Raw genomic sequence first — 26,352 nt, 5'->3', positions numbered from 1 at the left:
ATAGTGAGTGCAGCTCTGGAGTATAATACAGGATGTAACTCAGGATCAGTAATGTAATGTATGTACACAGTGACAGCACCAGCAGAATAGTGAGTGCAGCTCTGGAGGATAATACAGGAGGCAACTCAGGATCAGTAATGTAATGTATGTACACAGTGACTGCACCAGGAGAATAGTGAGTGCAGCTCTGGAGTATAATACAGGAGGTAACTCAGGATCAGTAATGTAATGTATGTATACAGTGACTGCACCAGCAGAATAGTGAGCGCAGCTCTGGCGTATAATACAGGATGTAACTCAGTATCAGTAATGTAATGTAAGTACACAGTGACTCCACCAGCAGAATAGTGAGTGCAGCTCTGGAGTATAATACAGGATGTAACTCAGGATCAGTAATGTAATGTATGTACACAGTGAGTGCACCAGCAGAATAGTGAGCGCAGCTCTGGCGTATAATACAGGATGTAACTCAGGATCAGTAATGTAATGTATGTACACAGTGAGTGCACCAGCAGAATAGTGAGTGCAGCTCTGGGGTATAATACAGGGTGTAACTCAGGATCAGTAATGTAATGTATGTACACAGTGACTGCTCCAGCAGAATAGTGAGCGCAGCTCTGGAGTATAATACAGGAGGTAACTCAGGATCAGTAATGTAATGTATGTACACAGTGACTGCACCAGCAGAATAGTGAGTGCAGCTCTGGAGTATAATACAGGATGTAACTCAGGATCAGTAATGTAATGTATGTACACAGTGAGTGCACCAGCAGAATAGTGAGTGCAGCTCTGGAGTATAATACAGGATGTAACTCAGGGTCAGTAATGTAATGTATGTACACAGTGACTGCACCAGCAGAATAGTGAGTGCAGCTCTGGAGTATAATACAGGATGTTACTCAGGATCAGTAATATAATGTATGTACACAGTGACTGCACCAGCAGAATAGTGAGTGCAGCTCTGGAGGATAATACAGGATGTAACTCAGGATCAGTAATGTAATGTATGTACACAGTGACTGCACCAGCAGAATAGTGAGTGCAGCTCTGGAGTATAATACAGGATGTATCTCAGGATCAGTAATGTAATGTATGTACACAGTGACTGCACCAGCAGAATAGTGAGTGCAGCTCTGGAGTATAATACAGGATGTTACTCAGGATCAGTAATATAATGTATGTACACAGTGACTGCACCAGCAGAATAGTGAGTGCAGCTCTGGAGGATAATACAGGATGTAACTCAGGATCAGTAATGTAATGTATGTACACAGTGACTGCACCAGCAGAATAGTGAGTGCAGCTCTGGAGTATAATACAGGATGTAACTCAGGATCAGTAATGTAATGTACACAGTGACTGTACCATCAGAATAGTGAGTGCAGCTCTGGGTTATAGTACAGGATGTAACTCAGGATCAGTAATGTAATGTATGTACACAGTGACTGCACCAGCAGAATAGTGAGTGCAGCTCTGGAGTATAATACAGGATGTAACTCAGGATCAGTAATGTAAGGTAATGTACACAGTGACTGCACCAGCAGAATAGTGAGTGCTGCTCTGGAGTATAATACAGGAGGTAACTCAGGATCAGTAATGTAATGTATGTACACAGTGACTGCACCAGCAGAATAGTGAGCGCAGCTCTGGAGTATAATACAGGAAGTAACTCAGGATCAGTAATGTAATGTATGTACACAGTGACTCCACCAGCAGAATAGTGAGTGCAGCTCTGCAGTATAATACAGGAGGTAACTCAGGATCAGTAATGTAATGTATGTACACAGTGACTGCACCAGCAGAATAGTGAGTGCAGCTCTGGAGTATAATACAGGATGTAACTCAGGATCAGTAATGTAATGTAAGTATACAGTGACTGCACCAGCAGAATAGTGAGTGCAGCTCTGGAGTATAATACAGGAGGTAACTCAGGATCAGTAATGTAATGTATGTACACAGTGACTGCACCAGCAGAATAGTGACTGCAGCTCTGGAGTATAATACAGGAGGTAACTCAGGATCAGTAATGTAATGTATGTACACAATGACTGCACCAGCAGAACAGTGAGTGCAGCTCTGGAGTATAATACAGGATGTAACTCAGGATCAGTAATGTAATGTATGTACACAGAGTCTGCACCAGCAGAATAGTGAGCGCAGCTCTGGAGTATAATACAGGAGGTAACTCAGGATCAGTAATGTAATGTATGTACACAATGACTGCACCAGCAGAACAGTGAGTGCAGCTCTGGAGTATAATACAGGATGTAACTCAGGATCAGTAATGTAATGTATGTACACAGAGTCTGCACCAGCAGAATAGTGAGTGCAGCTCTGGAGTATAATACAAGAGGTAACTCAGGATCAATAATGTAATGTATGTACACAGTGACTGCACCAGCAGAATAGTGAGTGCAGCTCTGGAGTATAATACAGGATGTAACTCAGGATCAGTAAATGTAATGTATGTACACAGTGACTGCAAAAGCAGAATGGTGAGTGCAGCTCTGGGGTATAATGCAGGATGTAACTCAGGATCAGTAATGTAATGTATGTATACAGTGACTGCACCAGCAGAATAGTGAGTGCAGCTCTGGAGTATAATACAGGAGGTAACTCAGGATTAGTAATGTAATGTATATACAGTGACTGCACCAGCAGAATAGTGAGTGCAGCTCTGGAGGATAATACAGGAGGTAACTCAGGATCAGTAATGTAATGTATGCACACAGTGACTGCACCAGCAGAATAGTGAGTGCAGCTCTGATCAGCTGCTGCTCAGTGTGCTGATTACGGGTGTGGTGGCTGCAGATCCTGCTGTGAGCTCCTGAGAACCAACACCTTTCCACCTGGGGATCTGCTCACTCTCCTACCCAGGGAGGGAGTGGGTTTCCTGGGATGAGTGATGGAGCCAAGTCCCAGGCTTTTGCTTCCCGAACCAGGCCATCGGGGGGGGCAGAAGAAACCAGCAACCAGCCTGCACATCGGAGGACTCGGGGGTGAGACGCTCCACCAGGAGTCGCAGCAATGTGGCTCCTACTCCCCCCGGGACTGTGGAGACTCCCACAAGCCGCAAGGCTTCCAGCATGGAGGAAAAGCCTGACAGCGGCGTGCACGATGGCGCTCCTTCCGGAGGAAAGCTGAGTGCTCACAGAGGTGAGGCCGACCTCACTGAGGGGGGTTGGGGGCTGCAGGGACCCCGGGAGTCTGTGTCCACCTATGCCTCCCGGGTCATGATCCACCTCCGTGAGTATGAAGATGCAAGTAAGCTGGTCAGGAGGCTTCGGGAGGAGCTGCTCTGCACAAGCGCCAAAGCTGTGGGGGCCTCGAAACAGAGGAAGGCTAAACTCCAGGCCGAGGTAAAGAGGCTAACATCTGAAATTAATGTGCTGGAACTTAGGAAAGCCACCATCAGGGAGCAGAGTGGTCCTTTTAAGGAAAAACTAATTAATGAAGACCGCTTCAGAGAAATGGCTGATAACAGAGAGCAGAGGCAGATGGGGCTGCAGCCTTAGAGCCAGGTGGATGATGAGAGTGATGATGACCAGCAGGAAGCCCCACCTGGCAGCCTGCAAGGTCAACCGCAGGCCACGTGCAGCGAGCTCCCTGCAGGACAGGCGACAATGACATCCGGTTGCAGTTCTGCCGACTCTGGGGAGGACAGTGACAGCAGCGGCCAGGGAGGGGCGCTAATGGCGGAAATAAGGCTCCTGGAGTCCCCAGTGTGCCTCCAAAACTTCCATCTTGGTGATGATTTACCAGAAGAGGACATGGGGGCCACAAAAAGGCTAAGAAGACCAAGCCAGAGCTGCAGGAAGCGGTAAGATACGTATATGCCCCCCTCCCTGTACCCCCTGAGTCGGCGGCAGGCTCAGCTCACTGTATAAGCCCCGTTGCCCAGCCCAGCCCGGGTTCTGCTGTGGATCCGGTGTAAAGGCGCGGGGAGATTGCACAGCGCGGTAGTGAGGCACAGAGCTCCGTCTCTGCTTGTAGTAGCGGGGACGCAGCAGGAAGTGCATCAGCCGAGAGGCTGGACAGTGAGGGCGGCCCGGCGGCGGGCGTTCCGTCAGGCCACGATGCTGTGGTGCGGTCCTCAGTCGGAGGGGGGAGCGGCCCGATGTCGGGGGCAGGTCCGGTAGCCTAGGCGCCTCTGAATGCTGTTGACGCTGATCACTTAGTTGAGGAGTGGCAGCAGTGTGAGGGGGCTGTTGGGGCTGAGCGTTCCAGTCCTCCCACCAAAGTGCTATTCTGTGTTGGCGTCGCTGGTCAGGAAGATCCTGATGCTAGAGATCAGCGGCGCCTCACAGCAGCTAAAGATCTGCGGCGCATTATACCGAATGCCAAACAGAAATTACCGACTGATGATGTGGAGGGCACGCACAAGCCCAGGGGTGAGGTCGCCTCCAGTTCTATGGAGGTGACTGAGCCCCTTGTGCCTGATGCGGAGGTCAAAAGGTCATCCACCATTGTCACTGGTCCAGCAGGAATGAATGTGGTGGTGGATGTGAATGAGGCCAATTCATTGTCTAGTGGTGTTGTTGCTGGTTTGGTGGAGGGTGAGATGGAGGTGGGTAATAGTGATGCTGTTGGGGCTGATGTAGTCACTGGTCCGGTTGCCCCCCTGGGGGTGGCAACGCCTGTCCAGAGTTATGCCAGTGTCACCTCCGGGGCAAATAGGGCATCCTCCTCGTCTCCGGGCTTTGGGGACGGCATGTTGCAACGGCGCCTTCTGGAGGCTCTAAAGAAGGGGGAGAGATCACTAAAGGTAGAGGGTCGAGAGGTTGATCTATCCTTCTGGATAGAGAGGCATGGCCTCGGGGCCTTCCGAGAGCAAAAAGGGGGGGATACAGTGTGGTCCCTCCCAACAGCCGGGCCAGGCAGTGTGCGTAGGAATGTGGTCCGTCTTTGGTGGAGGGGCAATGATGCATGTCCTCCAAGGTCTAAAGTTGTGGAGCTCCTGCTGAGGATGGGCTTCAAGGCGATTGACATCTACGCCTTGATACATCCCTATTCCACGCCTGAGTTTGATATCAGCTTTGTTCGGCCGGAGGGGCTTGAGCTCTTCTGGGCGAATTATGAGCTGGCAAAAAATGAGCCCGGCTGGCGAGACTTTGCCATTCAGGCAGTGTCTCGCCAAAACCAGATCAAGAAAGTGACCGTGATGACTCGTAACGAGTCGCTTTCTTGCTATGACATCATGACGTGGCTTGGTCGGTATGGAGAGGTGGTGGAGATGCCAAAGAAAAACCACGAGTTTGGTATCTATTCAGGAGCCTGGACGTATATGGTAAAACATAAACATTCAGGTGGTACGGTTGCCCACATTCCATCATCTGCCTTCCTGGGTAGGGATCGTATCCTGGTCTTCTACCAGGGGCAACCGAAGCTCTGTCACTGTGCGGCGACCCCACACCCTTCAGTGCAAACTGCACTGTGCAGAAATGTGCGTTGTGTGGGGGTGTCGGCCATTTTGCTGCCTCTTGTGTGGAGATTAGGTGCCACCTGTGTGGTGAGTTAGGTCACCCATTCAGCCGTTGTCCTCGCTCTTTCGCTAATGCAGTCGAGACCCCGGTGGGAGAAAGCCGTGAGGCCGATTCTGCTGGGGAGGGGACTAGCACGGGTGGGGGAGCTGAGGGGCCAGGGAAGAAAAGCAATAAAAAGACGCCGGCCCAGCTGAGGCGTCTAGACAAACGCAGACAGGAGAGGGAGCGGGGCGAGCCACTGGATACTGGGGTGGCCTCTGTCCTGGATGCCAGTGTTGCTGCTGAGGCGCCGAGGGATGATGAGTTGGATGAGGAGGTCAGGAGGATCCACAGGGAGGAAACCGCCTCTGCCTCAGAATCCTCCCATTATGAAAGCATGGATGAGGATAATAAGCGGTGGCTAGAGAACAAGCGTAAGCTCGGCACCAAAAAGAAGAGAAAGAAGGGAGATAAAACATCTTCTCCCGCTCTGACCAAGGTACCTAAGTAAGGTAAAACTGACTCCCCTCTAGTTGGTCTTTCTAACCGGTTCCAAGCCCTTGATAACATCTCTTCCTCAGAAGAGGAGGCTGAGGGTGAGGTTCCGGCTTCGACGGAGCTTACAGGGGGCGCCGAGTCTTCTTCTCCTGCGGATGCAATGTCCTTGGGGGGAGGGACTGGCCCAGAGTCCGGAGACGAGGACGAAAAAAGAAGGAAAAATGTGGGAATGGACACCTCTGTGTCATTAAAGAGGGGGGAGGATTCCTCCTCTGAGGCAGAGGATAAGGGGAGTGGGAAGAAGAAAGCCATCTAACTCAATCACCAATGATGGCGGTACCCACTCCATTGACGCTGGCGTCCATTACTGTCGCCAGCATTAAGTCAAATATGGCTAGATTTGTGGCCTTTGATTTTCTCAGCCGGGTTGAAGCTGACATTTTCTTTTTGCAAGAGACCAGGCTGCCAAATATGGCAGAGGTGTTTATAGCTAAGAGGGAGTGGAGACTCGGGCCCTCCTATTGGTCTCTTGCGGCCGAGCCGTATAGCGGAGTGGCGGTCCTTTTTACCGCACCGGTAGAATGCCGACGGGTTATTGAGTTAGAAATGGGGAGGTGCCTGATATTAGATGTCCTCATGAAGGGACAGGAGCTTCGGCTCATTAACATCTATGGTCCCCAATCTAAGTGGGACCGGAAGTGTCTCTTTATGAGTATCAAGCCCTACCTTTTTACGAGTCGGCAGGTCGTTTTTGGAGGGGACTTCAACACTGTCACGAGGCCCCGGGATAGAGGAGGTTCCAGAGACAAGCTGACTTATGATAGCGTCGCCCTTAATAGTATAGCTAGTGAGGCTCGCCTGGTGGATGTCCACATCCGGCACACCCCAGGCCACTAGGGGTTCACCTATCATAGAGGTAACTGTAGGTCCAGGATAGACAGGTTTTATTTAAAGGAGGAAGCCGTCTCTTCAGCAGTATCTGTTGTTGAGGTGGAGTTCTCCTATCACTGTATGATTTTGTTTTCCCTGAATTACAGAGACCCCCCGGATGGGAAGAGGCTTTTGGAGGCTCAATTCGTCTCTCTTGGAAGAAGCGGAGATAAGACAGTCCTTTGAGGATTTTCTTCAGAGCCAGGTACCCTTACTGGATCTTTGTAGTAGTAAGTCAGAGTGGTGGGAGATGTTTAAGAAAAGGGTAGCGAGATTCTTCCGCCAGCTCTCGAGCCTCAGGAGCCTGGACAGGTATTGCCTGTATCAGGGCCTGAGGAGGAAACTCGAGCATCTTGTCTCAACTGGAGGTAGCCGCGAGGAGATCTCCAGAGTGAAATCTTTGCTAATGAGGTGTCAGTATGATAGACACGCATCTTTGGTTTTTGAGAGGGATTACGGGAAGTACAGCTCGCCCAACCCTTACAGAAACTGCAAGATGTCAGTGAATAGTAAAGTTGTTACAGGACTGGTTGACACTGCGGGGTCCCTGAAAAGATCCTGGAGGTCGTCAGATCCTTCTACTCGCACCTCTTGGGGAAGAGGGATCTGGATTGGGATGAGATGTCGGCTTTTCTGGCTGAAGCCGTCGCCGAACCAGGGGTCAACCCCTCTCTTCTCGTTTTGACAGAGATGATCAGGGAAGAGGAAGTTAAGTTGGCGGTTGAAGGGCTTGCCCTAAAGAAATCTCCTGGCCCAGATGGCTTAACATCTGAATTCTATAAGACCTTTAAGGACGCCTTGGTTCCCCTCTTGACTGAGGTATTCAATGAGTGTCTTTCCTCGGGCACTCTGCCAAAGTCAATGAGGAGGTCTGCCCTGATCATCTTGTCAAAGGGTAAGGACCAATCTTGCATTGAGAATTGGCGTCCCATAGCGCTTCTCAATGCAGACAGGAAGGTTTTGGCAAAGGTGCTGTTTAATCGGCTGGTGAAATTTGCACCCCAGCTCCTTTCGGGGGCCCAGCATTGCTCTGTTCCAGTCCACAGTGCAATTAGTGCTGTACTCTGTGTCCGAGAGGCGGTGGAGCAGGGTAGGGCTGGCCACTGGAAGGGGTACACGCTGTCATTGGACCAGGCAAAAGTTTTTGATCGGGTTAATCATAAGTACCTCTGGTCTGTCCTTCTGAGGTATGGCCTGCTGGGGCGGCGTTCGTTGATTAGCTTAAGACCTTGTACGCTGGGGCAGAGAGTTTCCCGCTTGTGAACGGTTGAATTGGCAGCTCTTTTGAGGTTGGGTGTGGTGTTCGCCAGGGTTGCCCCTTGAGCCCGCTACTGTACGTGTTTGCGATTGACCCACTTCTTAGGAGGGTGGAGCGTGGACCGTTGGCTGGGATCGGGATGGACCAGGCAGCACCGGAAGCCACTCAGAGTGGTGGCGTATGCCGATGACGTCACCGTTTTTGTTTCCTCTGATGGGGAGGCAGAATGGCTGATGTCAGAGGTAAATCGCTACTCGGAGGCATCCGGGTCTAAGATCAGCCGGGATAAGTGTGAGAGTCTCTGGCTGGGAGTTGGAGATCCTTGTTTTGATCTCCCGGACACCCTTCCAGAACCCAAAGTCTCTGCAAAAGTTCTTGGCATCGAATTTGGCCAGGGGGATTACCCCAAACAAAATTGGGACAGCAGGCTAGAGATCGCCACTCAGAAGGTGAACCAATGGAAGGGTTGGTCCTTGACCCTAAGGGAAAGGGTAAACCTGATCAAAACTTACCTGCTCCCTTTGCTGATCTATCTGGGCAGTGTGTGCATCTTGCCAGAGCCTCTCTGGACTCGGGTCTACAGTTTGTTCTTCCAACTGTTATGGGGGAATAGACTGAACCTGGTCAAGAGGGAGGTTACTTACCGTACGAGGAGACTAGGAGGGTTGGGTATGGTCAACCCTGTGGTATTCCTTGTGAATACCTTCATTAAGATCAATATTGCAAACCTCTGGAAAGAGAGGGCTCCTCCGTGGGTATTCTCCTGTAAGGGATGGTTTCAGCCTTTCTTCCAGGAATGGGAGACAGGAGGGCAAGTGAAGGATCTCCGCACACCGCATGGACATCTCCCGGCTTACGCTACCGTGGTTCTGAAGGTAATTCGCCGGTGGGGTCTGGGAATGTGGGAGGTGAGGACTCTGCCAAGGAAGCTCCTTGACAAAAGGGTTCTGTTGACCCATTTTCAGAGGCCTCTGGCGCTCAGGGATTGCCCAAGTCGGGATCTTGGGGTGGGGCTGCATCTTTTGAATTCTATCAGGATCCCCTCGAAGGTTTGGGACTTGGCTTGGCGTTGCTTCCATGGGAAACTGTGTGTGAGGGACAATCTGAAGTGTAGGAGCTCTGAGGACAGGAACTGTCCTCGGGAGCATTGTGGCACCATGCTTGAAAGCATGGACCACTTCCTGCTTCGTTGTCCCTTTAACACAGAGGTGTACAACAGGGTGGGCGCCTCCATTGGCTGGCCCCGGCTGGCTGGTCTCTCTTATGCGGAATGGGCCTATGGAGCATTCGGGGACCTGGGTGGTCGGGACCGCTGTACCTTATTTCTAGTTAGCGCAGTGGTTAGGTAACACACGTGGAACGAACGGTGCTTAGTATCGACGCAACGGAAAATCCTCCCAGTGGATGATGTGTTTAGGACCATACTCGGTGACCTGGTGAAGGTGCGTTCTCTGGAGTATGAGAGACTGGGTACACGGAGGGCCGCTCTCCTCTGGAGGGGATTTTCTTTTAGTGTGCCCTAGTCTGGTCGTCTCCTCTCCTGGTGGGGGGCTGCTGCTGACACCATAGATTTTTGTTTTTGATCAGTAGACAGTGATGTAGGGCTGCAGGCGCCGAACTTGGGCTTTGTCAGTTGTGGTTATTGTATTGTGTGTTTCTGTATATATTGTATATATGGGTTTGGGTGGAGGTGTTAGGTTGGGTGGAGGGAAAAGGGGGGAGGTGGGTTCATCTTGTGGGACACTGGTTATTTGGGCGAATAACTGGCACTTCCTGATCTGTCCTATGGACGTTGGACTGAGGCATGAGGCGCGGGACCAGCTCTCAGGTCACTGCCGGGGAGGGACTGGTGGGCTCGAGTGTGGGGGGTTTTGTTTTGTCTTGTATATATTTGTATAGTTAGTATTTATTTTATTTATATAAAAAATAAAAAAAAGAATGTATATATTAGTTTGTATATAATTTGTCGGTTATTGTTTATTATATTGTTATTATTTTCTTTGGTAAACGGACCAGATGTCATGGTGTAGGGGGAGGGGGAGCGGCTGGACCAGCAGAATAGTGAGTGCAGCTCTGGAGTATAATACAGGATGTAACTCAGGATCAGTAATGTAATGTATGTACACAGTGACTGCACCAGCAGAATAGTGAGTGCAGCTCTGGAGTATAATACAGAATGTAACTCAGAATCAGTAATGTAATGTATGTACACAGTGACTGCACCAGCAGAATAGTGAGTGCAGCTCTGGAGTATAATACAGGAGGTAACTCAGGATCAGTAATGTAATGTATGTACAGAGTGACTGCACCAGCAGAATAGTGAGTGCAGCTCTGGAGTATAATACAGGAGGTAACTCAGGATCAGTAATGTAATGTATGTACAGAGTGACTGCACCAGCAGAATAGTGAGTGCAGCTCTGGGGTATAATACAGGATGTACCTCAGTACAAGATCAGTGTATTGTATGTAGAGGCTGTAGCTGTCACCTCTGTGGGCGTCTTGGTTTCTCCCCTATGATGGGGCAGTGTTTTGATTGGTCAGTGTCAAGCAGGAGAAAAGCCATCGCCCTCAGTGTTCTGTGATATACACTGGTTGGTTGACTCAATTTTACATATTATTTCGGCCTCTATTAATGGGGGACAAAATTTTGGTATGAAGGGGCACAAAAAAAAAAATGTCTGAAAACTAAGAAATCCTCCCTCAGATACGAACACAAAAATTCCTGCATTTTTATGAGTAAAAAGATGCTGCATTTTTCAAGTCAACTCCATAGAAGATGCAGCAGAGGGTCTTCCTATCTCATTGCCAAATGTACTAGATTGTTTTTCACTTTAAAGCAGGATCAGCAGAGGAGTCCTAAGGCTCGATGCCAGAGGATGTAAAGTGCCTGCAGAGTAAGAATAGTAAACTATTTATCACCCGCACTTATTAAGAGCCCTGGATGGATGCCACCTGGCTCCTGTCCAGCGTGTGACCAATAAAACACAACCATAGCATATTATACATTGAAGGAATATACACCTTTTTAGAAATATAATTATATGTATCAGTATTATTAGCTTTCATGGTTCAGCATTCTCGGGGATACATTCACTCGTCTTTGCAGATCATTATTTTATGTGCGGAGCAGGAATCATTTCGCTTAAGTTTCTGGTGATCACATATGCACAAGAGCATGGAGTTTTTTAGGGGGGCTGCATCCTTTCTTTCAGTCATGTATTTGACCTGAACTGTTTAACCTTGGACTTGTTTGTGACGACCTTGTATCTTCTGCGCTCCTTCATGGCTGCTATCACAGCAGTTGCCCTGGCTGCGTGTTTCGGGTCATTGTCATGCTGGACGACCCAGTCACGAACCATCTTCAATGCTCTTACTGAGAGAAGTAGGTTGTTCTCCGAAATCTTGCGATACATGACCCCATCCATCCTCATTTCAATAAGGTGCAGTTAGTTGTACTGTCCCCTTTCCAGAAAAGCACCGCCAAAGCGTGATGGTTCCCCCACCATGCTTCACGGTTGGGACGGTGTTCTTGGCGTTGTACTCATCCTTCTTCTTCCTCCAAACACGGCGAGTGGAGTTGATACCAAAAAATTCTATTTTGGTCTCATCTGACCACATGACCTTCTCCCATGCAATCTCTGGATCATCCAGATGGTCAATGGTGAACTTCAAACGGGCCTGGATATGTGCTGGTGTGACCAGAGGAACCTTGCGTGCCCTGCAGGATTTTAATCCATGATGACGTAGTGTGCTACTAACGGCAATGTTTGAGACTGTGGTTCCAGCTCTATTCAGGTCATTGACCAGATCCTCCCATGTAGTTCTGGGCTGATTCCTGACTATTTTCATCCTTACCCCACGAGGCAAGATCTTGCATTGAGCCCCAGATCAAGGAAGATTGACAGTCATCTTGTGTTTCTTCCATTTTCTAATTATTGCGCCAACAGTTGTTGCCTTCTCACCAAGCTGCTTGCTTATTGTCCTGTAGCCCATCCCAGCCTTGTGCAGGTCTACAATTTTGTCCTTGTTGTCCTCAGACAGCTCTTTGGTCTTGGCCATGGTGGAGAGGTTGGAGTGTAAGTGATTGTGTGTGTGGACAGGTGTTTTTTATACAGGTAACGAGTTCAAACAGGTGCAATTAATACAGGTAATGAGTGCAGAGTAGGAGGGCTTCTTAAAGAAAAACTAACAGGTCTGTGAGAGCCGGAATTCCTGCTGGTTGGACGGTGATCAAATACTTATTTTATGCAATAAAATGCAATTTAATTATTTAAAAATCATACAATGTGATTTTCTGGATTTTTTTCAGATTCTGTCTTTCAGAGGTGAAGTGACTTACAATAAAAATATTACAGACCTCTCGATTCTTTGTAGATGGGAAAACTTGCAAAATCGGCAGAGTATCAAATACTTATTTTCCTTACTGTAGGTGCAGAAAATCTGCACTATCAAAAACTCACCAAAAGCTCATCATGGGAACGTAGCCTAAGAAAAGTTTAGTCTGGTCATTTGAGCATCATGTGGAAAGTTAACTAGGTTTTCCAGTTAATATATATATTTTGTTTAAGAAAACAGCCTTATCAATGCCTAGATGATGGAGTTTGCTTTATGGTCCATCACTGATCTCTGCTGCAGCCATTCTAGATGTAACTGTTACATGTATATCACAGGATTTCATTACTGGATTTTTAAGTTGTTTCACAGGAGAACTTGGTTCACTTGCTTTAGGCAATGATACTGTAGTTTGATTGTGGTCTTTGTTCATGTTCAGAAGTCTTCTGCAGACCTCCAGTGAGCTTAGTGCAGAGCTCCAGTGACCTCCAGTGAGCGCAGCTCTGGAGTATAATACAGGATGTAACTCAGGATCAGAGCTCTGCACTATTACACTGCTCAAAAAAATATCGGGACCCCTGAAATCCCCCCTCCTAGATCTGAGTGAATGGAATCTTCTCATTGAAGACTTTGTTCTGTAGAAAGCTGAATGTGCTGACACCAAAATCACACAAAAATCATCAATGGAAATCACATTTATTACCCAATGGAGGCCTGGATGTGGAGTCACCCCCAAAATTACAGTGGAAAAACCCACTACAGGCCGATCCAACTGTGATGTAATGTCCTTAATACAAGTCACAATGAGGCTGAGTATTGTGTGTGGCCTCCACGTGCCTGTATGACCTCCCTACAACGCCTGGGCATGCTCCTGATGAGGCTGAGTATTGTGTGTGGTCTCCACGTGCCTGTATGACCTCCCTACAACGCCTGGGCATGCTCCTGATGAGGCTGAGTATTGTGTGTGACCTCCACGTGCCTGTATGACCTCCCTACAACGCCTGGGCATGCTCTTGATGAGGCTGAGTATTGTGTGTGACCTCCACGTGCCTGTATGACCTCCCTACAACGCCTGGGCATGCTCTTGATGAGGCTGAGTATTGTGTGTGGCCTCCACGTGCCTGTATGACCTCCCTACAACGCCTGGGCATGCTCCTGATGAGGCTGAGTATTGTGTGTGACCTCCACGTGCCTGTATGACCTCCCTACAACGCCTGGGCATGCTCTTGATGAGGCTGAGTATTGTGTGTGGCCTCCACGTGCCTGTATGATCTCCCTACAACGCCTGGGCATGCTCCTGATGAGATTGCGGATGGTCTCCTGTGGAATCTCCTCCCAGACCTGGACTAAAGCATCCGCCAACTCCTGGACAGTCTGTTGTGCAACGTGACGTTGGTGGATGGAGCGAGACATGATGTCCCAGATGTGCTCAATCAGATTCAGGTCTGGGGAACGGGCGAGCCAGTCCATAGCTTCAATGCCTTCATCTTGCAGGAACTGCTGACACACTCCAGCCACATGAGGTCTGGCATTGTCCTGCATTAGGAGGAACCCAGGGCCAACCACACCAGCATATGGTCTCACAAGGGTCTGAGGATCTCATCTCGGTACCTAATGGCAGTCAGGCTACCTCTGGCGAGCACATGGAGGGCTGTGCGGCCCTCCAAAGAAATGCCACCCCACACCATTACTGACCCACTGCCAAACCGGTCATGCTGAAGGATGTTGCAGGCAGCAGATGTCTGTTTGGAAACTATTATGGTCAATGACCGACCACTGTTATCCGGTCTCAAATATAAATAATTTCAGCAACTTTTATTTCACTCCTGTCAAATCCATCACCCGATCTACATTGTAGGGATCCCCTCTCTCAGGTAGGCATTAAGTAGCGTTCACACAGGCAATGCGGTTTGGTCCAAACAGGTGCAGTTTTATTCCTTTCATAAAACTCCAAGGAATTCAAAACCAAAAACAGCCTCTACTGGGCAAAAAGGTATCACCGCAAATAAACAGTTAACTCAGCAGCACATATATGTCAGTGTGGCTCACCTCAACAGAGTACAGTTTATTCTCTCAGAGGATACTTCATACACAGAAGAGGCCGATCCCTCCAGTCTCGGTATTCCCCTAAGCCCGAGCTCCAGAACCTTCCAGTGCCAAACAGAATGTTCAACTCCGGGCACAGTTCAGACTGAACAGGCTGCAGCTTCCACACCTTACTCTGCAGTTCCAACACACAGACTGCACAGCTTTCCTAGCTGACCCGTGCAGTCTTTATTCAGAGAGAGACCCTAGCTTGTCTCTCTGAGCTACAGCTCACATTTTGGCTGGTCACTCTCCAGCAGCACACACCTAGTGACCACAAACACTGGTTCTAGTAAAAAGCTAAGCAGGTGTATCTAATCAAACCTGCAGAGCTAGGACTTAACCCTGTCCTATCCGGCTCTGCTACAACATTTTGGCACATGTTCGAAAATACCTGGTGTTTTGCTTTAGCATAGAGGTGAAGCCAAGACAAAGCATGCACATATCAGGCCAAGCAGCATCCATGTTCACAATTGATAAGGCTCTAATCTAAACAGATAAGACTGGAGAGTAAGGGCAGTCTGGTCTGTACACAGATGCTTTTGGCAAATGGGGAGTATAAGGGTATATTCAGGTAGAATTTTTTACCAATGCTCAATTCATCTAGCTGCCAGAGCAACCACATTCAGAGGAATATTTTTAGCCGCAGAATTTTTTTTGCAACAAATCTGCGGCATGTGAATTCATTTCAAAGGTCATATGGAATAACAATGATTCACAGTACTAGGCAGCTGTAAGAAGCATCTATGTGAGATTGCAATAAGTTAATGTTATTTTTTTTTTGGACTAGGGCAACTAATTATCCGTAAAGTTCCTGAGAAGAAAATAAATGCAGCTGGGTTTGTCCTTTAGAGAATCCGGCTGCTGGATATTCATACCCTCTCCTCACATCACAATGTGAATATGTACAAGGGCAATGTCGCATAAATCACATGGCTAATGTCAAATGATAGGCGCCAAACCTATTGTGTGTGCGTCATCAGGAGGGACACATCCAGCTATACAGTTTCCATTTCTCCTGGTAGGATGAAGAGATAAGTAGGTAAAACTTTTTTTTTTATCCATTGACCTTACTTCATCAAAATTCTATTCATTTCATACTTGCATGCTACGTAGAAGTCTTTTTTTTTCACCTAGACGCTCCACCAATATAGTATGTAAGTAGTGAGATCTACAGAAAGGCCTGTGTAGATTTGTGTAGATTTTCTCACCTTACAGACACAGAGCCGACAAAGGTTTGTTATCTTATTTCCGTCAGGAGAGCTGAACTTGAACCATAGTTACTAACAGAATTACCAGAACTGGGTTACTAATAGTAGGGGTTAAAAATACTTCGGAATTTCACAGAAACTTTTCCTCACTTGTATGATTCACTAAGGGTACGTGCTCACGATCAGGAATAGCATCTCAACTGAACTGCGTCCAAAACGTTGCGTCCTACGATGCAAGCATAGTGGATGGATATATAGAAATCTCACGCACACTGTGCTTCTATTTAGACGCTGCGTAAACTCTCGTGGGTTTACCAGTCGTAGCATGTAACTTTCTGTTGCTAGTCTCTGCAACAGAAATTTTTGCAATAGAATGTATAGAGTCCCGTAACTCCTCATGGTTCAATAAACACATGCAGATTTACCTGCGTCATTAGGACGCAGCGTTTTGGAAGCGACGAAAATAAATTGCTTCCAAAACGCTGCTATATCCTGATCATGGGCACATAGCCTTAGAAGTGAGCACAAGTTCTGAGAAATGTTTCCATTCATGTTCACGATCACTTCTGACGGGTTCAGATCGTACAGGTTTTTATAAAAGTCTTGGTGCCTAACCCAGGGCTGGGGAGTTGGTAAGCTAAAACCTCCGGCTCCACAGCTAAAATAAAATCTGCATCCGAATTTCTGTTCATTCTAAAACCTAAGCTCATTCGCCATCATATTAACGATGAATCTGTTTCCAGTCTTTGGCTGATACATCTGTGGATTTATGTGTGGATACATCTGTGATTTGGGCAGACGATGGTTTAGTGAATCCTGCATTGTTCTGGATTCCATCTGTAACATTCTATCATTCTAAGGTGTGAATGGGCCTTTAAACCAGAACTGATCGCCTTGTATGTAGTGCATTGGTGATAAATATGGATCTTAACATTAATACAAAAAAAAAAAAGAATTACGAAACCGTATTATAATCACACTTACATTATGAAAACCCAAAATTGAGCATCTCCTTGCCTAAGTGGGATCCCTGCTCTCTCAATGATTTTTAAAGGGATTGAAAAAATCGACATCTTCTGCTTAACTCCTTCTAAGCCAGGAATCCAAGAGGTGCAGACTACGAACAGCAAGTTAGGATAGAAATACAAAGCAAAAAGTAGGAGCTCACCACCCCTGCTTAGGGTAGAATTACACTTTTCCATTCCAAAGTGAGATCGGACATTAGAACCCAACATGGTCAACCCATCTTAGCTCTGACATTATCCACCAGTGGAGAGTCGGGACGTACAGACATGATATAGTGGCCGGTACCAACAAAATTTGTGAGTTTGGTGTTTTGTTAACTTTGCTCAGTGTGTGGGACATTTCAGAACCGGTCCCGTCTGCAGTGCAGGGAGCATTAGTGATCAGCTATACACCACAATAATGATGTGGCTTGGCGGCCCCCATTACGTCAGCATGGAGCTATAATAATGGTGGTTTGCTGACAGGAGCTGTGTATGTCCTGCAGGCCAAGTCAGTGTTCCCTGGACATGCGGCTGAAGGACTGTCTGCTGGATTTATTGCTGCTGGGTGCCGGAGGGACTGTTACAGACAAGCTCCAGATCTCTTGTCGGTGAGTTCATCCTGCCCCAGATGTTCTGCACATATTCCTACATCTTACATATGTTGAAGAGACCACACAATGTGAACAACTTTACCTTTGTTTGCCATAAAAATTCAATAAGATTTCCTTTCTGCACAGCAAAGATCCGGCCATCATAAGCGTTCACCAAGGTGTTTGCAAATGTACCGTATTAAATTTCTTAATGAATTTTTTACATATTATTTGATCCTATGATTGTTTCATCACTTGTAGTATATATACTACAAATACATTAATACTGCAGTATACAGAGAAAATAACAACCTCCTATGAAGCCTTGCCGCAGTCTGGGCTTCATGGGTGCATCCACTGTGCCACGGACCGGACTTACTCTGGAGAGGCGTGACTAAACAGCTACCTTGGTGTTCGATGGAGCCTCTAGTGGTGAGGTCAGGCTTGTGCGTCAAGTAGCTGCCAGGTACCACTCCAGGGCACGTCCGGCAGTAGCAGCTGACCCCAAAGAGCAGAGACATTGCTATGGAGCAGAACGGCCACTTGGGACAAGTTCAGACAGGACGGCCACTTGGGACAGGGACAGACTGTGTAGACAGGAAGGCCACTGGGACAGAGTTCAGACTCACTGGTCTCAGGTAACTGGCAGGTACCACTGATGAGGCCACAGGGTACAGGAACGCAGATGTGGTTTGAGATTCCAGGTTCTGGCCTGGGTACTCAGCCCCAAGGGAGGTAGACAGTTGCCGCGGATTCGGGCAACTAGACTGGACTAAGGGACCCAGGATACCTTGTAACAGGCAACATACAGTGGCTCACACTAACCACCTACAAAACTATAGTGGTTGCTCAGGCACCTCCCAATTGGGGAGGGAGCCTTTTATACAAGATGCCTCCCAGCTATTGGCTGTCTCCAAGCTATCGGCTGGGAGACACCTTGCAGGTGCACATATATTTGACTAAATGCCTCTCAGCAGTTGCTGGGAACATTTACCATGTGTGCGCGCTGCCCCTTTATAACAGAGAAGCGCGCGCATGCACGCCCTAGCAGTGCCCAAGACAGAGTGTGGGGTGCACTGGAAAGAAAGGAGGCAGGAGCACACCGGGTGCTGCGTCGTGGGCCGGTGCAGTGAGTAAACCGGCTTCCCTGCATGCAGTGAGAAGGGGACAGCGTTCAGGGGGCGCAACCCCCCTTTACGCTCCCTCTTCTTCAAGCTCTCGATGACTCCTTGCAGAGAAGATGCATCTCATCAGGACCACGTTCTCTCCGAGCTACTGGGAAGAAATTCACATCTCCGACCTTCTTGACCAGAATGACTCTCACGGGCTGGGCATCATCGGGGAATAACTGTCCCCTTGGAAGACACAAAGATGGACTGGAACTCCTCTTCCTGGCTGGTGGACAGTAGAGTCTCGGAGCATGTCTCCGCCTTGATGTTGTCATCCTGCAGCCACCAGGAACTAAAAGATACCTTCACAGGGTCGATCTTCACATTGGTCTCACCCAGAATACGACTCTCAAGCGGTAGGTCTTTAAGGAACCGGCTATTGGAATCATTGCCTGCCGGAGAGAATGGCAACACATGCGATCCAGCTGGAAGCACAGAAACCAGGCAATTCTCGTGGCACGACTTTCCCCATTGAAGTATCTAACCGGACTTCCAGTCTAGCACAGGCTCATGAGCTCTCAGCCATGGAAGACCTAAGAGAAAAGGGAGAAAAATGTCATTAATCACAAAGAAGGCAATCTTCTCAGAAGATGTGTGGATGTGTTTGAAAGAACAATTGTAAGTATTTAAGGGACGTATGACTCTGTGTAACAGAGGAGAATGGAAAGAGAGAATCAAAGATCAGTCAGACTCTTCAGGGCAAAAAACACAAAATTTGATCTTAGTTTAAGTTGTTATACATGCAGCACATAAATGCATGTTTCACAATGGCCATGAATCAGAAAAACCTACAAGAAGCAAAATAAGCATAAACCCTGCTGTAAATCAATACAAAGCAAGTGCATGCATTTAAATAAAATAGGGTTCTTAGTAACACTGTTTTTGATCAAAAATAGTATAAAAGCTATCCCACCAGCGACAAGGTGAACCCATTTGGGAAAGTCCTACACTGTCTAATATTAAAAACCTTACCATGTGTTAAAACTGTTTTTTAATATTAGACAGTGTAGGACTTTCCCAAACGGGTTCACCTTGTCGCTGGTGATTCCGGCCTAAGGGTATATGGCCCTGACTGGAAGGATACGAATCTCCACTGACCATCAGAGAACCCATGGATACATTTGTGGAGACCAGGTTGGGACGATGAAGTCACCTGGCCCCATGGATTTGTTGTTTGGGGTTGTCAGGTGGGACCCTCCGGTCACGTGGATCCCATGGAAACATTCGGAGAAGCCAGATTGGGACCGGCCGGTCATCTGGCCCCATTGAAACTCTCGGAGAGGCCAGGGTGAGACCCTCGGGTCTCCTGGCCATGTATGTCGATGGACAGTCAGCTTCCTAGGCTTGCTGCTGCCTTCTCACTGTGGGGCCCAAAGTCGCAGCTGTTCTAGCCCAGGCGGGCGGAGATGAAGGGTGAGACTGTGTAATATTGTACCATCTTGAGTATTTGCTGGGACTGTTCTGTGTTTATTGTCCGCCTTGTGGTTCAATAAAGTATTGCCGCACTGTTTTACCCTCACCCTGTGCTGTCTGAGTAGTATTACGCCCATGGAAGACCCCGAGTCTTCATATTTTGGTGGCAACAGTGGGATACTACTCAGCACAGCGGATCTGGGGGAGCTGCAGGAGACTGGTGTTAGCACACACCGTCCAAAGGGCTCCACAACCAGGGAGGCATATAGACAGACCCAGCAGCCCATAGGTGAGGCATACACAGCGGGTTTCGGATGCTACCATGTCCAACCCTACCAGCCCGGCCTTGGGAGGAGGACCCGAGAGGATATACAGCAGCAACAAGAAACAGCAACTACAGGAGCTGTACCAGCTTCAACGGATTGAATACTAGGCCACCGACACTCAACAGATTGAACACCAGGCCACCGACACTCATCGGATTTAATTCAGGAACCACAGGATGTTGAGGACGGCATGTGTGGACGCAATGGATAAGAGTCAGTTGTCGTCAATTACGTGTGGAGTTTATTCGCAAGGAAGAGATGGAATATGCTTTGAGGAATCTGGATGCAAACTTTTGTTCTCATGAAGGTGAGACCTCTTATATTCGTGACTGTACTTAAAGACATGCTGATGGACTGTGTCCAATAAGTAGAGAAGGATGATTGGGATCCTATCATGTCTGGCTGATTAAGATTGGGGGAGCAATATGACGATACAGCTTCTAATCTTAATCAGGGAGATGTTTAGATTTTTTAAGCCAAGAGAAATACACTATTGTGTTTGTGTTGAGTTGTGAATGTATGTGTGTTTCTATGGCTGGTCAAGAAATATAGACCAGTATTTGTGTAACCCTGTTGTCTTTTCTTGGTTGTGAAACAATGATGTTTGTTACTACGCTAATTGCATATTATACTAAAGCCAGCTGAATGTTGATTTAAAGAGCCCCCTGCTATACCAACTATGTAAATTGATTAGATCAAACAATGAGACCTTAGTGAGCCCTGCACCTTTACCTCCTGTGACTGATGACCTTAGCCACATATGTAAATATAAAAAAAGGGTTTTTCTATCCGGCTGCAAAGAGAATTGACAGAGACTTTACAAGGAGAAGTGTAGCGCCCCGAGGGTTCGGTTGCTACAGGGGCATTGCACCTCAACCAGAGGTGTGATATTCCACTCCCAGGTAAGGATGGAGTATGGACCAGGGCTCAGTTAGCTGCATACATACACTACACACTCACCCCATTTCCGGGGGACAGCTCGACGGTGCTCCCATTTATTGAAGGCACAACTGACCATGTCCCTGGCTGGAGTGGGGAGGGGGGAGAGAACCCAGTGAAGTAGGAGCAGAAGGGGACGGTTTCTGGAGCATAGGAAGGAGCTCATTGGGTGCTGGTCACCTAGGCTCACACAGAGAAGCAGATAAAAGGTGGGAGCCATCTTTAGTCGGTGGTCAGTGAAGTCGAGTTCAGAGAGAGAAGTAGTTCAGCCAGAGAGGGCTGACAGGGAGTTGTGGCTCAGCCTGAGCTCAGCTCCACGAGGCAGGCCTAGGGTGAAGGCCGGAGCCAGAGAGAAGAGAGAGAAGGAAGGAAGGAGAAGAGACAGAGGAGTAGAAAGGCTCCAGAGACAAAAAGGAAGAAGGGACCCTAAGAGAGAGCAGAACGGACAGTAACCGTTGCAAACCCGCGTGATATCGGGTGAAGGGTCAGGTCGTGGAAGGGTATCAGATTCCCAAGTTGGTGGAGGTAAATTATCCCTCAGTCAAGAACCGGAGGTCGTGATCATCTATTGGTGCGACCCCCCGCCAAACCTGCTAGGAAGGCACCATATAGGATAGCGGGAAACGGGGGCCAACGTTTGCCCGCAAAGATCCGCGGCAGCTGGACAGAAGTTTGGTCACTGGTGGGGCACGAGAGGCCAGAGAAAGGACAGAAGGGGGTCCTGTGCCATACTCCTGAATTGCCTGGGGGTTGACCGAGCCCCTCACCTGGTGGACGCAGCACGGCTTGGGCAGTGACATGGATAACAACTGTGAGTAAAAACCCTGGACTGCATCATTGGACTCTGTGTTATTTATGCTGCGCCTGCACCATCACCCCCAGCATCCATTTACACTGCCCTGAGGCTATACTCTTCCCGTGGGAGTTGTCCTACCCCTCTGCTGCACACCAACATCAGCCTCAGTGGTCTGCCTTGCAGCGGCGGTCATCCCTGACCGCAATCCACGGGTGGCGTAGTCGGACATTCAAAACACTGATAAATAGACTGCCACAATTTGGTCTGACCACCCTGAGCCAAGGGATCGGGTTGCCACTACTACCCCCTGCATCGCACAGAAGCTCGGTCCCGGGTGCCCCACGGCCCAGGGGGCGAGTCAGAAGCAAAGATCAGACTCTCTCAGACCATCAGCTTGGTAGCATGGCTTTACCCAAAGAGACACAGATTTGATTCCAGCCTAAGGGTATATGACCCTGACTGGAAAGATACGTATCTGCTCCATTGACCATCAGAGAACCCATAGATACATTTGGGGAGACCAGGTTGGGACGATGAAGTCACCTGGCCCCATGGATATGTTGTTTGGGGTTTGCCAGGTGGGACCCTCCGGTTGCCTGGAACCCATGGAAACATCCGGAGATGCCAGATTGGAACCAGCTGGTCATTTGGCCCCATGGAAACTCCCGTAGAGGCCAGATTTGGACCCTCGGGTCTCCTGGTCTTGTACCTCGATGGACTGCTAGCTTCCTAAGCTTGCTGCTACCTTTTCTCTGTGGGTGCCCGCCAGAAGCGGGGGACCACTAGTTGAGTTAGTTGGCCCTGGAAGTCCCAAAGTCGCAGCTGTTCTATCCCAGGCGGGCCAGAGGAAGGGTGAGACTGTGTAATGTTGCACCATCTTGGGTATTTGCTGGGACTGTTCCATCTGTTTATTGCCTGTTTTGTGGTTCAATAAAGTGTTGCCACGCTGTGTTACCCTTACCCTGTTGTCTGAGTAGTATTACGCGCACGGAAGACCTTCACATATTCTAATATCTAATGCACACATCACACAAACACTGATAATTTTGCACAAACAGCTCACATGTCACACAACCGGGTCGACCTACGTAGTACATTTGTTGTCACTGTCTTACCCTGGTCCCTATTGTCTACCCTTGGTGTGGTGGGTTCACTATCCTCAACATTTCTCTTGGACCTACTCCGTACTGGTATACCGGACTGCCTTCTTCGGACTCCTAAACCCACCATGGGACTGACAGGTTCACTACTAGCAGAGGGTAGATTCTCCTGATCTGCTGGTGATGAAGCATCTGTCTCTGGGGTCGGCTGGTCTTCCAGATGTTCTGGAGCCTCTGCAGTTTCCGGTGAGGCCGCTTGGAGAAAGGTCAGGACAGGTACCACAATCGCTTTGTTCACCTGCGTCCAAGACCGGGGAAATTCTCCGAGGACTGTCTGAACCGTTTTCTCCACATTTTCTGTGGGCCGAGGGCTGTCTTGATCTTCTTCTGTGTGTTTCAACTGTTCAGGACATATCTTCAAGTGGTCTCTTGAGACTGCCGCTGAAGTTTCTCCTCCATCTTTGCTGATGAGGCACACTTTGGTGTTGTCGTAATTTGAGGGTAGGACGGTGTATGGCTCAATCTCCCACTGGTCATCTAACTTGCGGACTCGTCTTTTCCTCTTAAGTACCTGTTCTCCAGGTGATAAGGGAACGGCAGGTGCGTGCTGATTATAAGTTTTCTCTTGCTTCTGTCTCATCTGGGACAAACTTTTCTCAACACACTCTTGCACCTTGCGGTATTGTTGCTGCCGCTCGGTATCCCGATCCGCATCTGGTGACGTCGTCACTGGTGTTAAGACTCCCAAGTCTAAGTCGATGGGTAGCTTACCAGGTCTTGCTCTCATCAGGTAAGCGGGTGTACAGTTGGTGGAGTTCACCGGGATGTGGTTATATAGGTCCACCAAATCTGGTAAATTCTCTGGCCACAGGCTACGTTCTTCAAGGGGCAACGTCTTCAACAGGTCTATTACCACCTGGTTCATCTTCTCACACAACCCGTTGGTCTGGGGATGATACTGCGTCGTCCTGATTTTCTTGTAGCTGTACGAGTTACAGAATTCCTGGAACACCTCTGCTTCAAAGGCTGGACCTTGGTCAGTAAGCACTCGTTCAGGGTAACCATGCGGGCGACAAAAGTGCTGTTGGAACGCTTTGGCTGCCGTCTGAGCCGTCTGGTCTTTCACTGGCACTACTACCAAGAACCGGGAGTAGTGGTCTACTATGGTGAGAGTGTAGACATAGCCTGACCGGCTTGGGGCTAGCTTCACGTGGTCCAAGGCTACCAGTTCAAGTGGTTGTTTGGTGATGATGGGCCGCAGGGGAGCCCTCTGGCTGTCACGGTCTTTCCTTCTCAGGTTGCATGGACCACATTCTCGACACCATCTCTCGATTGCTTTCCTCATGCCAACCCAGTAGAATCGCTCACGTAGCAGGACTTCTAACTTCTTCCACCCGAAGTGTCCTGCTCCATCGTGGTACGCTTCTAAGATCATTGGCACATCCCACCTCGGGACTACCACCTGCCAGACCAGTTCGTGTGTCCGGGGGTTGACACTTCTTCGACACAGCTTTCCCTCATAGATGAACAGCTTGCCCTTTTCCTTCCACAACTGTTGGGTCTCCTGTGGAGCATCTGGATCAGGGTGCGAGTCAGCTTGTGTCAGCAACTCCTTTACCAGGCGGACAGCCGGGTCGCTATCCTGCGTCTCTGCCCATCCATGGTGTGGGGCAATGGGTTGAACGTGGCCTCTCTGTTGGCGGAGCGCTTGTCCCTCACACAGTGGGAGCACTGGGTCACCCCGTGACGATGAAAAGAGGGTAGCTCTATCTCCTCCAGCTCTTCGGGTCTTCTCCCCCATCTGGCAAATTGGGCATCCTGGACAACGCATCAGCATTTGTGTTTTTATGTCCCGCCCGATACTTGATGGTAAACTCATAGTTAGACAGTCGGGCCATCCATCGTTGCTCTAGGGCACCAAGCTTTGCAGTCTCCAGGTGCGTCAGCGGGTTGTTATCTGTGAAGCCTGTAAATCTGGAGGAGGCAAGGTAGTGTTTGAAGCGCTCTGTTACAGCCCAGACTATGGCGAGAACCTCCAACTTGAAGGACCTGTAATTGTCGGGGCTCCTTTCCATAGGACGGAGCTTCCTGCTGGCGTAGGCAATCACTCTCGCTCTGCCTTGCTGTACCTGGGACAGCACCGCTCCCAATCCCACGTTGCTGGCCTCAGTATGAAGTATAAAGAGTTGGTCATAGTCGGGGTAGGCCAGGACTTTGTCTCCAGTAAGAGCCATTTTCAGTCGAGTGAAAGATTCATCTTCTGGTTTACCCCATTTGAACAGAGGTTTCGGGTTCTTGGCATTCTTGGACTGGCCCACTAAGAGGTCCTGCATGGGTGCTGCTATCTTGGTGAAACCTTTGAAGAATTTCCTGTAGTAGCCCACCAGCCCGAGGAACTGCCGCACTTCCTTAATAGTGGAGGGTCTTGGCCAGTCCTTGATCACGGTGACTTTTTCAGGGTCTGGTGCTACACCTTTGGCGCTTACCACATGACCTAGGTACTGCACCTTGGGCTTCAACAGGTGGCACTTGGACGGCTTTACCTTCAGGCCAAAACCAGAAAGGGCTTCGAACACCTCGGCGAGGTGCTCCAGGTGGTCTTCATATGTCTTTGAGTAGACAATTACATCATCTAGGTACAGCAGGACGGTTTCAAAGTTTTTGTGTCCTAGGCAGCACTCCATCAACCGCTGGAAGGTTCCTGGGACGTTGCAGAGCCCGAATGGCATGCAGTTGAACTCGCTGAGGCCCATTGGTGTTGTAAATGCGGTCTTTTCTTTGTCCGCCTCTGCCACAGGAACCTGCCAGTACCCACTGGTGAGATCCAAAGTGGAGAAATAATTAGCTGATTTCAATGCTGCTAATGATTCCTCAATTCTGGGTAATGGGTAGGCGTCCTTATGTGTAATGCGGTTAATCTGCCTGTAATCAACACACATCCTCATTGTACTATCCTTCTTTGTAACGACAACTAAAGGAGCTGCCCAGGGGCTACAACTATCTCTGATCACCCCAGCCTCCTTCATCTCCCGTAACATTTCTTTGGCACATTGATAGTGAGCTGGGGGTACAGGCTGGTACCTCTCTTTAATTGGCGGATGATCTCCTGTGGGGATGTGATGTTGGACCCCTTTTACCTGTCCAAAGTCTAGTGGGTGTTTGGTGAAGACTCGCTCATATTCTTGGACCACCCGGTATACTTCATGCTTTTGGTGCAAAGGGGTGGAGTCAGTGCC

The 26,352-nt window shown here is 48.8% G+C and overlaps 1 protein-coding gene across 2 annotated transcripts in view; it reads left to right on the top strand.

Moving 5' to 3' along the window:
• Nucleotides 1-26,352, top strand: part of LOC141165472 (erythropoietin-like) — an 81,219-nt gene that overhangs the window by 25,525 nt on the left and 29,342 nt on the right. Inside the window, exon 1 of one of the 2 annotated variants that reach the window (XM_073651074.1) lies at nucleotides 17,286-17,391. The exons of the other annotated variant lie outside the window; for it this stretch is intronic. The gene's annotated coding sequence lies outside the window, so the exon portion shown is untranslated. Of the gene's footprint in view, nucleotides 1-17,285; nucleotides 17,392-26,352 lie in introns of those variants that run through there. 2 annotated transcript variants of the gene reach the window in all.

Source organism: Phyllobates terribilis, unplaced genomic scaffold, assembly GCF_046119375.1.
Source record: "Phyllobates terribilis strain yellow unplaced genomic scaffold, ASM4611937v1 Scaffold_11__3_contigs__length_659146591, whole genome shotgun sequence".
NCBI classification, from domain to species: Eukaryota; Metazoa; Chordata; class Amphibia; order Anura; family Dendrobatidae; genus Phyllobates; species Phyllobates terribilis.
The sequence above is the reverse complement of the archived record's forward strand: the minus strand, read 5'-3'. Positions and strand labels throughout refer to the sequence as shown.